Below are 13,113 nucleotides of genomic sequence, written 5' to 3'. Positions count from 1 at the left end.
ATGCTATTGCTACGGTTGGTAACCGTTGCAATAACATCTATTGCGACGCTTTTGTTACTCTATTGCAACGCTTTTTGAATACCTATTACAACTATTTATTACTTATTGGGATGTCTATTTTCATCTATTGCAACAGTTACTAACCGTTGCAATAGATTCTATTGCAACAACATTAAACCGTTGCAATAGCATCTATTGCAACGCTTTTGATATTCTGTTGCAACGCTTTTTGACTACCTATTGCAATGGTTTATTGATCTATTGCAATAATGATTACTACATGTTATTAAATTGAAACGATTTATATAAATAGTCGTATTAATTAATGTAAATCTTTATTTACATACATAATAAATTATAACACAATATATGCATATCACAAAATAAAATTATTCATTAATAATCTCATAATCCAAAATTGCACTAATATTAGAGATTTAATGCGTAATTGCACTATTGACCAAAAAAATTTCATGAGCAAGACCTCCAGTTTAGATGCTGGTCGTTTGTTTGTCACTTTGCTACTCTGGATTAAGTAAGCATCTTCCACATCCATATCTGCACCTGAAATAGAGGGAGGATATATTCGAAAGATTATAAGGCTAATTTTATTCTTGAAAATGTTCACATCATAAACAAAAAATGTCAATTTATCATACACATGATGTATTAGTATGCATGATACATGACATTCTCAAAAAACTTTGTTAATACTAACAGAGTGATTCCTCATTTGCAAAAAAGTTGGTGACTTCATAAATTGCCCGTGACAAATGAAATTCTCAAAAACTTTTGTTAAAACTAACAAGTGATGGCTTCAGTTACAAAAAAGTAGGCAAACTTCCCAAAGGGTTTAATCTCTCGGAGTGACTATTAGACCATCTAAAACATTAGAGCAATACTCGACCACAAAGAATATAACAACCAATTGTTCCTGAACTTTAGATATTTACTATAGCCAGGTGGCAACGAGAAGATCAGGATAAGATAATAGCAGAAATGATCATGGGTGCTATAACTCAGCAGAATCAACAACTAAGCCAGCTGGTAACTGCCAGTTCTATACAGAACCAAGCAATAAACCAGCAATTGAACTGAACACTTGCGAATTACGCCTCTACCGGTGCAGGAAAGGAGGAGGGATACCAAATTTATACCAAAATATGACGGGTATTCAAGAAATAATATTTCATAGTGTAATTCTATTTTGTAATTGGTTGTTGTGAGTAACTAACCTCAATGGATATCGGGATGTTAGGATACCCATTACCATGAATAGAGTTCTTCGGCAAACTTACATCACTTTGTCCATCTGCCATGCAACTACAGTGAGACCATGTTATGAAAGTTTCTTCTGAATCAGTATTTTGTTTGCACAAAAAAGCTCCAAGTGAGTATGTATTAGATTGATAATCCCTGCATATATTCAGTTGAATGACTTCCTCAACATAAGAAGCAAATCTTCAGCAACATCCAGAAACTAAAATTTTAAACCTTATGATAATATCTATAAGATTAATAGTTCTCAATTCTCATGTGACATGAAATTTCCCCTAGAACACCATTCATCATCTGCACAAGTTTCTCCGGACCCTGTGTATCAGAAGTTATGTGGGAGTACCAGAGATCTGTCACCCATTCAGAAACTATATGTTTGATGAAGTCATATATTTCTTCTTCTACAATAGGTGAATTTACTTTTTTCCTCTATGTGGACTTCAGCAACAACTCATCACTGCAAAGCAAAACAAGGGAATAATGACAATTTAAGCTTATAAGGACTGTCATTATAATATGTTTTAAAGAAAAGTCAACTGTAATTTTAATACGGATATTGCACTCAATAGATTGCAAATAGGCACAACAAAATTATTAATAACCCTTATCATTGCACGTGAGATCAAATATTGTACATCAACCTTGATTTAAACATCTTAATCACTAAATTAGTGCCAGGTTTGAAGGTACGTTGATGTATTTGTGGCCTAAATTGCCCTCCGTTACATCTCTGTTCTCGCAGATAATATCTAAAGACACTAACAATGGTCAACGAGAGTCATGGACATACTTATCAAAAGACACTAACAACGGTCGATGAGAGTCATGAACATACTTATCTAAGGACACTAACAATGGTCGACGAGAGTCATGGACATACAATTCGACTACGAAGAGCTTGTCTCTTATGTACAGATAGAGTAAAATCAGTAAAAAGATTTTACTCTATCAAGATAGATAGGTGTAATATGAAAAGAGTACTATGCTGCGACAATAATCGGCCAAATGTCACTGGTAGAATACAAGTTCTTTGCTCGGTAAATGTATATAACACATTCAGATTACAAAAAAAAAGAGCAGCCTGGTACATTAAGCTCCCGCTATGTGTGGGGTCTGGGAAGGGCCGGACCACAAGGGTTTAAGGTACACAACCTTACCCTGCATTTCTGGTAGAGGCTATTTCCACAACTCGAGTCCATGACCTCCAGGTCAAATGGCAACAACTTTATCGGTTACAACAAGACTCCCCTTCAACACTTTCAGATTACAACTTACATACACATCTACATTAGACTGTAGCCTTGACTAACAATTACGAACCTTTTAAACATGTAGTTTGCATAAGTCGGGGTCATCTACAGAGAATTCTAGTTTACAGATACTCTATTACTAATTCGTAAAATAAAAGATGACAGCTACTACTCACTTGTTTGAGATTAGTTTCTCTTTTGCTGGACTATCTAACTGCTTGTGCAATTGGAGATGATGCAGCAACAACTGCTTTACGCACGTGTTTTTTGCAGGTTGTGTGTCATCTGACTTTGCTCCATTCGGCCATATTTTTACTCCTCGTATTAACTGTTATCCATATTTCAATAATTTTAACTCAAATTATAAAGAAAATTACACGCTTAAAAGTGATAACAAAACTAAAGAAGTATAACACAAATACAGACTCACATATTTTCCACACTTCATGTCAGCGTATATTACAATGAAATTACCTTCTTGAAGTCCATTAGCTAGAACAAAATCACCTTCAAGAATCAGGAAAGAAAACACTCAAACTTGCTTAGTATGTCATAATGAATTGTGCAAAGCAAGAGCCGGGTTAATTGGGTCCACATCTGTGTTCTCAAGAAGGTACATCCTGCTTTTGTTAGTTGGCCAATACCTGAAAATAAAATGCGAAAATCAACAACTGTAAAAGCAAGATGACTATAAATAAATGGTAAACAATTGAATCGAAAAATGTAATAAACATTAGCTTTGATCATGGAAATTATTTTGAGTTGGCATACCTATATTTCATGTTCTAGACATGAGATGTTCCAATGTCTTCCATGGCAATTAAAATTTCATCTCTTGATTCAAGTTGTGGGAGATGAGTTTTTGCTTCTTTCTGCTTATAAACAAAATTTTCAATAATCCACTAAATCATACTGTAATTACAAAATGAGAATAAATCACAATTTATGACGACATTAACTAAAGTACCTTTGGCAACATAATTCTTCCTAGACTACCAACATCACTTTGCTTCAGCACTTTTTGCAGGAGAAATTTCAGATTCTTCTCTGTTCTGCAAGCCTATTGAAGAATGTACAAATGAAATTTGAAGAACATTCATACAAATTTAAAGCAACTATACAGGGGCAGATCAAATGTATGGTACTGGGTTCATCTAAACCCGCTACTTCAAGTATAAATTTATGTGTGAAAAATTATTAAAATAACAATAAATACTAGATATGAACCCCATACCTTTAAAAGTAATAACGGAACAATCTTTATAAATATTAAACGATTGATTACAATAACCACTAGGAAAAGAATTTCATATACATGACATGTATAGAGTGAGCCTCACTTCTTAGATGGGATCATATTTTGACAATATATTCCATGCTTACCTATATCCTATTTTTCTTCTAGTAGGTGAAGTCTCTCATGCTGATTTTTGTAAAGAGTTGTTACCTATGATGGTGAATTTTCTCTTGACTCAATTTCGTAAAGAACTTTTACATGTTGTAGAAAGTAACATGCCTTATTTATAAATGATGAGTAATTCAATTTTGTTTACGGGCTACTGTTAGTTATATTTTGAGTTATGGTCAAAAACACTGAACTATCACTTTTATGAGAGTTCAACACCAAACTATCAACAAATTATTTTTCCTACCTGAATTATCATCATTTATCGTTTAAATGGTTAAACATAGCTCGAAGTTGATTACGCCAACTATACCTTGGACAATTGGTGACAGTTTAAGTTAACTAGGAAAATGAAACAATCAATAGTTGGGATGTCAAACTCAAAAAACTGATAGTTCAGGTGTGGTTTTGATTATCATTTCTTATATTTTAGATGACTCATCTTATGAAAGTTGAACTGAAAAATAATTTGGGGCTGGGAAATACTAAAATTAACTTGTTTTTTGTCTGTCGAGCCATGCTTCTGATGGTTTTGAGATTGCGAAGCTCGTCTCTCCGTTGGAAGTGATTATGGAGAATCAGCCTGTGGAACCATCACAATTGGTGTAGTAGCAGCAGCCGAAGGCCAATATACCCAATTTCCTTGATTGTTAGCTCGAGGCATTGCACAACTATTAATCTGTCCACCCATCATTACACTAATCTGTGTACCGCTTAGAAATAGCACTTTGAACTTTCTCTACCTAAAGCATGACTAACTAAAGTGTCTATATATATTACAGGTAGTCAACAAAGTTGGACATAGTTTTATAATATCTCACAACTCCAATTCAACATCAATTGAACATGAAAGGAGGATGTACATAAAACAGAAGCTAAACTACTCACTTGTTTGTCAATGATAATATAGTTTTGGGCTATAACAGTGTCTACAAGTTTTTCATTGATAATATGTTTTTTGGCTATAACAGTGTCTACAACGGTTGGATCTGCATAAGTGATAAACCCAGAACCTCTGGGTCTACCTGTATGCCTATCTTTCATAATCACCAAGTCCATTATCTCTCCATACCTCTCAAAGTACTTCACAAATTGTTCTACCAAAATCTAATTTTCATTAACACTCTCGTCAGTAAATTAAAAACCCACTACGAAAAAAATTTAGTAATAATACATTAAAACAATGAAGAAGAAGAAAAGCAAAGTAACAACTTTGTTTAAGCGAAATAAAAGATGAAGGATGTTACCTAACGACCAAAACTATGGCTTTTGTGTTCTTATCTCAATTCTCAGCAACAACAAACCGTACAACTTTCGATGAACTGAGTGAAAAAGAAGAAGAACAAAGTAACAAAATCAAAGATTAACGATGTTTTTAGATTGAGGAATAATGGATTTTTGATTGATTGAGAAATGGATTTTCTAGAAAATCACACTACTGTATCTTCCGTCTCCTTTACTCAATGAGAAATGGATTTTCTAGCAAATCACAGAGTAAATTTTTGTATATGAGAAAGAAGTAGGGTTATGTTTTTTTATGAGAAAGAAAGAGGGTTTTTTGATTATTTCTATTGAGAAATGTATGTTTGGCTACGTAAAATATTGTGGAGGAAAATTAAAAAGTGTTGCCACAGATAATTTTTCTTGATTAAGTGTTGCAATAGATGTTCTATGAAAACGGTTTTAAAAAGCGTTGCATTACATATATCTATTGCAACGATTCATTCTCAATAGCAACGGTTATAGTGCTAATAGAACAATTATTTTTTGCAACGGTTGGAACCGTTGCCATAGATAGTCTATGGCAACGCTTTTACAACCGTCGCCAAAAAGTTCATTGCCATAGGCCTAATTTCTGGTAGTGTCTTCCATATTTTAAGGTTTATTTTTATTATTTTATTATTTGGATTTGCTGCACTTGAATCGAGGATTTTTCGAAAACAGTATTTCTACCTCTACAATGTAGTGGTATGGTTTGCACACTTTCTATCCTCCCTAGACCATACTTGTGACATTTAACTGGATAAGTTGTTATTGTTGTTATTTATTACTCCCTCTATGCCAGTTTATATGAGGTAGCTAGTGTGACTCGCCACAAAGTTTAACAAATAAAGAAAGAAAAACTTTTAAAATTTGAGGTCTTAAGTAAGTCATAGATATTTATGTGGTTATAAATCATTTTATTAAGGATAAAATAAATATTTTAAAGTTAAATTTTTATTAAATATTAAAATATCTCATTCTTGTTTAGACAGGCTAAAAAGAAAATGAATCTTACAAATTGAGATAGAGACGGTACTAATATAAAAAATTATCGCATGACAAATCCACCCTTGCTTTGTTATGCACTGAAATCAAACAATACACACAAAGGAACTCTTATAATTATACGTGTACTTTTACTTATTTAATTACTTATTTTGCATGCATGTTAGCAGCTTGCATTGCGACGGGAATCACGGTCTGTGTTCCTAACCTACTTTTGCTTAGCTGCTTCCAACACTACACATAATAATACAACAACAACAAACCCAGTGTATTCTCACCTAGTGGGGTCTGGGGGGTAAGATGTACGCAGTCCATACCTCTACCTCTGATGAAGTAGAAAGGCTGTTTCCGATAGACCCCCGGCTCAAGGCACGAGATACCACACAAACACATAGTAAAGCACAGAAGCAGATTACATAACATAAATACGGCACATAATAATAGCTAGAGCAAAACAATTTACATTATTTCGTGGTAAGAATTTATCTGAAATTGATTGTTTGCACAATTGCACTAAATAATAAATATCTTATATGCGTCTGTATATCACTTTCCATTAATTTATATCACTTTCCATTAATTTTTTCATATACATTATTTAATTTCTAAATCATTTTCTTTCTCTATTTCATTTGTCATCTTATTTCTATTTCTATATCCATAATGTTTTGTTCTTAATTCACATTTTATAAAATGTTCTTTCATTTCAATAAAGTCCAAATTTCCAATCTTAACGTGTTTGCATTCAAATTTTTTATCGTTATTTATTCATACATAACTTCTGCTTTTATTATAACATTATTTACCTTGAAATCATCTTCTTCTACCATTTCTATATTCATGTATTCCTTACTTTTACTTTCTTCAAATTCTTCATCGATTTCTTTTTTATTAGCATATTTATAATTCGTAAATCTAACTGAGGTTTGTTCTTTATTATTTGTATACATCAAGGGGTCGTTTGGTAGAGTGTATTGAAAAACTAATGCATGCATTAGTTTAATGTGTATTACTAATACCTCAAAATCCATGGTATTAGCAATGCAATGGATCCAATACATGCATTAGCATAATTAAAGACACTATTATCCCTCAAAAAAAAAATTTCACATCCTTTTCAATATATATATGAAGGATATTTTTGTATAAAAAATTTTTTTTAGAAAATATTTAATTCATGTTATTTTTAATACATCAAACCAAACACTGCATAAGAAAAATACAAGCATAACTAATGCAAGCATAGCTAACATCAGCATTACTAACACACTATATTTTGCATTATTCTTATACACTCTACCAAATGACCCCTAAATTATCATTTGATTTAAGTATATTCTTTTTGCTAAATTTCTCTAAATTCCATTCTAATTCAGCATATTCCTCTTAATCTATTTTAATTGTTTCATTAGTCTTATTCTCTTATTCTCCATTAGGCTCACTACGTCTTCTAGCTTGAGTTTAAATTTGGTATCACTGTTTGTACAAATTTACCTATAAAACTTATACATACTAATAAATTATTTCCACCGTTCATTTTCTCATACCCTTTAGTTTGAATACCTATCTTAATATATTTTCTGAATTCTAAAGAATTTATCATATAATCGGGGCTACAATAAAAAATTCCTCCATTGCTTGACATATCTATTTCTGTTATTCCTATTATAGATCTCTTCGAATTTGACCTTCTATTATCGTATATCGTGACTAATACTTTGGTTCCTAGATTTTTTCTAGTCAGTCCTTTTAAACCTATTACTATTAACCCCATATGCATGAGGCTCATATCTAGCTTTTTAATTTATTGTAAAGAATGTTGACTGATTAAGTTCACATTGCTACTATTATCGCCAATAACATACATATGTTCTTCTCTGTAATGCCTATATAATTTTGTCTGTGAAGAAAAACCTCTTGCATTATATAATATTTTAGGATTTAATAATTTTAACTTATTTTGTTGAAAAATTTGGATGTCTTTGTCTATATTTATTACTTTTTCTAAGTGTTATTTTGAAATCATTTTTGATGTATTCATCAGCCGAATTAGCATGTTATTTCCTAGTTTGTCTTGAGCGAAGCTTGCCCTTAACTTGTCTGTGAATGTTAGAAAAAGGTCCGTGACTGTTTCTTTTTAGTAATTTTTGTTCTCTCTTTTTGAGGAGTTACTTCTATTCATTTTAATTGCTTAGTTAATTCATCTATAATTTTGTCTTGGCTAATTTGTTTTTCTAATTGAACTTTTTCTTTAATAAGTTTTTCTAAACTTTTATTAATTTCCAATAATAAGATTACTATTGTGTTATTTTATTTTATTTTATTGCTAATACTTTTGTTCTTCCTCAAGGCTGGTAATTTGACAGTCCTTTTGGGTGTGGCTGAATTTGTTCTGCTTTCTTTAAGATCGTCTAATAAAATGGATCATTCATGAGAGAGCTATTCACGAAAGGGAATGAGGAATTCTCAACGAAAAAAGTGCTCTCTGAACCGAGCTATTTTCTTTATTTGTGCAATATCTTTTTCTCAATTCTTGTAAGTCTTTCTAAAGATTATTTATTTTGGGATATTCTATGATACTTTTTTCTTTACTATTTAAGGTTTGTACTTTTCTGTCTATTTTTGATTGTAGAATTTTTATGAAATCAATATATATATATATATGTATATATATATACTATTTTAACTGCACGTGCCTTGCTCGTGTAACGTTTGATTATTTAAATTAAATGATTTTATTTATTCTGAAGATTTTTAATGAAGTGTAAAAACTTAAATCACTTGTCAAGAGTTTTTCACACTTTAATATAATAATATAAACATAAACATATATATAGTGTAAGCACATATATATTTTACCACCAGAAGTTTTAAGTGGTTAATGAATCATTACTTTTGCGTTTGTCATGCAGTACCTCTAGGTTAAGAGAGACGCATCAATTTAAATCATATTTGTGGTATGATTATTTATCTTTCTTTTTCTATATTTAAAATCGTTTCTTGTTTTTAAAGAAAATCTTTATAAAATCATTGATTACATTCTTATTTCGTACTTTAAACTTTTAAAAATTTGATATTTCGTAAATTTTCATTATTCTAAAACTTTTATATTTATTTCTAGATTTTTTCAATCTTCTTAAAAGCAAATTTAGTTGATTTAGAATTCTTAAACTAATGGAAGAAGTATTAGTTGTCATTAATTCTAATGACTTCTAATAAGGAAAGATTTTACCTTAAATATTTAATTAATTTTCAACTCTTAAATATTAGGAAAAAATAGTGTAAAAATAATTTTGTATAAAACAAAGACTTTTAATGAAGGATAAAAAGTTCAAACAACATTTCTAAAACCCTTCACACTTTTAATATATTATTATAGATTATAGATATTAATAGATATAAATTATATTTTATATCTTTTACATTTTTTAAGTTATTAATTGTGTAATTTATAATTCTTTTAGCATAATTTTTTAATAATATATTAATACTCTCTCCATCCTAGTTTACGTGTCTTTTCATTTTTAAATAATATATGTTACCTTATGCCTTCCTCTATCCCATCGTAATTTCTATGATACTAATATAATTTCTATAGTCAACCAAATATTTTATGTTGACATATCATTTTGTGTGCATTTTATCCTTTTTATGAAATATTATTTATTTTTTAATGCTTAGATGATCATAAAAATTAATTAATTTGGGGTGATATAATCAAATCACGATTTAAACAATGAAGCAAACATGTCTTAAATGACTTATAACAACTAATTAGAAGTGATATAACAAAATTACTCTAAACAATACTTGTGAAAAAAATTTAAATGGGTCTCATATAAGACATCTAGTTAATTTGAAACATCAAGAGTTAATTTATTATTTTATGTCCAATTTATCTTTTTTATTAAATATTATTAATTTTTTAATTCTTAGCAGCCGAAGAAGGTAGCACAAAATACAAGAGTTAATTTATTATTTTATTTTCATCTTATCTTTTTTATTAAATATTATTAATCTTTTAATACTTAAATAACTTATACTAATTAATTAGGGATGATATAGTAAAATTATGATTGAAGCAGCTGAAGCAGACACGTCTTCAATATGCCTGCTTGTGCTACCTGCTTCAGCTGCTTCAATCGTAATTTTACTCTATTATTCATAATTAATTAATACAGATTATTTAAGTATTAAAAAATTATAATATTTAATATAAAATAAGGACAATAAGCAGGCACGTCTTGGACATGTCTGTTTGTGCTGTCTACTTCAGCTACTTCAATCGTAATTTTTCTATATTATCCCTAATTAATTACTATAGGTTATTTATGTATTTAAGTATTAAAAAATTTATAATATTGAATAAAAATTATAAAATAGACATCAAGTAAATTAACTTTTGATTTTTTAAATTAACTTGATGTCTTATATGAGGCACATTTATGCTTTTTCCACAAGTATTTTTTATAGTAATTTTATTATATCACTTTAATTTAGTTATTATAAGCCATATAAGACATGTCTTCTTCGCTACTTCAATTGTGATTTTCATATAACACCGCTAATTAATTATTATGGTCGCATTAAAAAATTAATAATATTTCATAAAATATACAAAAAATAATATGTCAACATAAAACACTTGATTGACTATCAGAATTATATTAGTGTCACATAGGCTAACCTTCGAAATTATATCAATGTCAATTAAATTGTATTGACACCTAATTTTTGCCCTCCACGACTAAATTTAACCTTGGGTTTCTTCAATTTTTAATAAAGTTGAAATATTTATTTCATCCAGATAATGCATCTAAAATATTTGTTTGGGTTAAGTTTGTCATTTAATTGATGATTATTCGTTTTCGTATTTACATATGCGAAATTGTATAAATTTGGTTACTTAAATGAACACTTTTATCAAAATTAAACTTTTACTGATTAAGCTTGAAAATTAATATAAACGGATAAAGTCTTAATTTAAATAAAATTTGTTCTCAAAATTAATTTATTTGAAGAAATATTTATTTGATTTTATTAAATCAAGAAGCTCAGGATTAAATGAAGTATTAATTCATATTGAATTTTAATTTAATTTAGCCAATTTATTACATTTGGCCATAATTGAAATCAAATTGGCTGTAATTACAATGCAATCGGCCAATTGATTTTCATTTGGTTAAAATTAAATAAAATTTGGCTAAATTTTAAATCTCAATTGGGGTTATATGTTAAATAACCCTAAATTTCTAAAAACTCTCATAATTTCTACTCAATTCCCACCAAATCAAATTCAAATCCCATAATTCAAATTTTGAAATTCAAAAATCGTATTACATTGTACAATTTTCCCTCAACCTTGTCCCTTTTCCAATTTTGAAATTTAAAATTTTTACTACATTGTATAATTCCCCCCAACCTTGTCCCTTCTTTTCAATTTTGAAATTCAAAAATTGTACTACATTGTATAATTCCTCCTCAAGCTTGTCCTTTTTCCAAATTCAAATTTTGAAATTCAAAAATTGTGCTACATTGTACAATTTTTCCCTCAACCTTGTCCTTTTTTCAATTTTAAAAGTAAAAAATTATACTACATTGTACAATTTCCCCCCACCTTATATTTCACCTCACCTTATCTTTAATTTTAAAAATTCCAAAAATACCCCTAAATACTTTTCTCCCACATTAGTGGATTAATAGAATTGAATCCTGATCCTTTCCTATAAACACCACCACTATTTTGGTAGAAGAAAAATTCTCAAAAATTTAAAAAGTTTAAAAGTCTCAAAGAGTGGAAAAAACTTTTGAGCAAAGATTTAAATTTCTTTTCATTAGTAAAAATTTTCAAGCGGTAGTCTAATCGAAGTTCTCGAAAGATTGCTTTTCAGTGGTGATCAAGACCACGAAGAAAGTTTGAAGTCCCATTTTGCTGTCCCGGAAAACGTAAACATACCTTTTCCCTTTTAGTTTTATTATCATTTTCTTCTTCATCTCCTTTTTCTTCGTTATTCGTAGTTGTAATTTTATTTGCTGGAATTGTTTGCTGTAGATGACCTTGAAGGTTGTAGACGACCTTGAAGGCCATAGGACGTTGTGGTATTGATATTATGGCTATTTTCATGTTCATGATATAAAAATGAGCTAACAATAGTTGAACGTGTTTCTTTGGCTTTAGTTTTTGATTATTAGGGTTAAAGTTTCAATCTTTGCATAAAAGACGTGCTTATACATTGTTTAAATTCATTGTTGGGAGATTTGTTTGTTTTTAGCATATAAAGTTGTTTCCTTTATGTTGAAAAAAATAATTAATATTGATGGTTTAACCTTTTTGACTTAATTCTTTGATTATTATGGATAAAGTTTCAATCTTTACTTAAAAGACGTACTTATGCTTTGTTTAAATTCATTGTTGGCAGATATATTTATTTTTAGCATGTAAAGTTATTTTCCTTATGTCGAAAAGAATAGTTACTATTATTTGTTTTGCCTTAATAAAATAGTAATTAGTTAAGTCAAGAACTTGTCATTTGCTTGCTAATTATTTTAATGAATTTCAAAATCCTCATATGAAGATGAAGTGCTGGCTTTATTTTCCATCAAATATGTTTATTCCTTTTTTTTCACATGTTGTTCTGTCAAAATGATGAGAAAGTTTGAATTTTTATGGCTAAATAGAATTATTTAGATATTTTCGAGTTATGCATAGTATGATTGTTGAATGATATTTCACTTTTAGAGATTCTAAACTTTTGTTCTAATTTTCTTACTCCCTTTGAATTATTATATGTGCTCTTTGTGTGTGTAAAAACTTGATTCGTGTCTCTCTTTGATTCATAATATCAAAAGAGAATTAACGATGTCTTACAAAGATAAAACATATGCCGTTACACATTTTTTCATAAAATATTG

General features: G+C 29.5%; 1 pseudogene; it reads right to left on the bottom strand.

Moving 5' to 3' along the window:
• Window positions 1–1,012: 1,012 nt before the first annotated feature.
• Window positions 1,013–12,289, bottom strand: LOC107852429 (annotated as a pseudogene).
• Between the last annotated feature and the right edge of the window lie 824 nt (window positions 12,290–13,113).

This window comes from Capsicum annuum, chromosome 10 (genome assembly GCF_002878395.1).
Source record: "Capsicum annuum cultivar UCD-10X-F1 chromosome 10, UCD10Xv1.1, whole genome shotgun sequence".
NCBI lineage: Eukaryota > Viridiplantae > Streptophyta > Magnoliopsida > Solanales > Solanaceae > Capsicum > Capsicum annuum.
The sequence above is the reverse complement of the archived record's forward strand: the minus strand, read 5'-3'. Positions and strand labels throughout refer to the sequence as shown.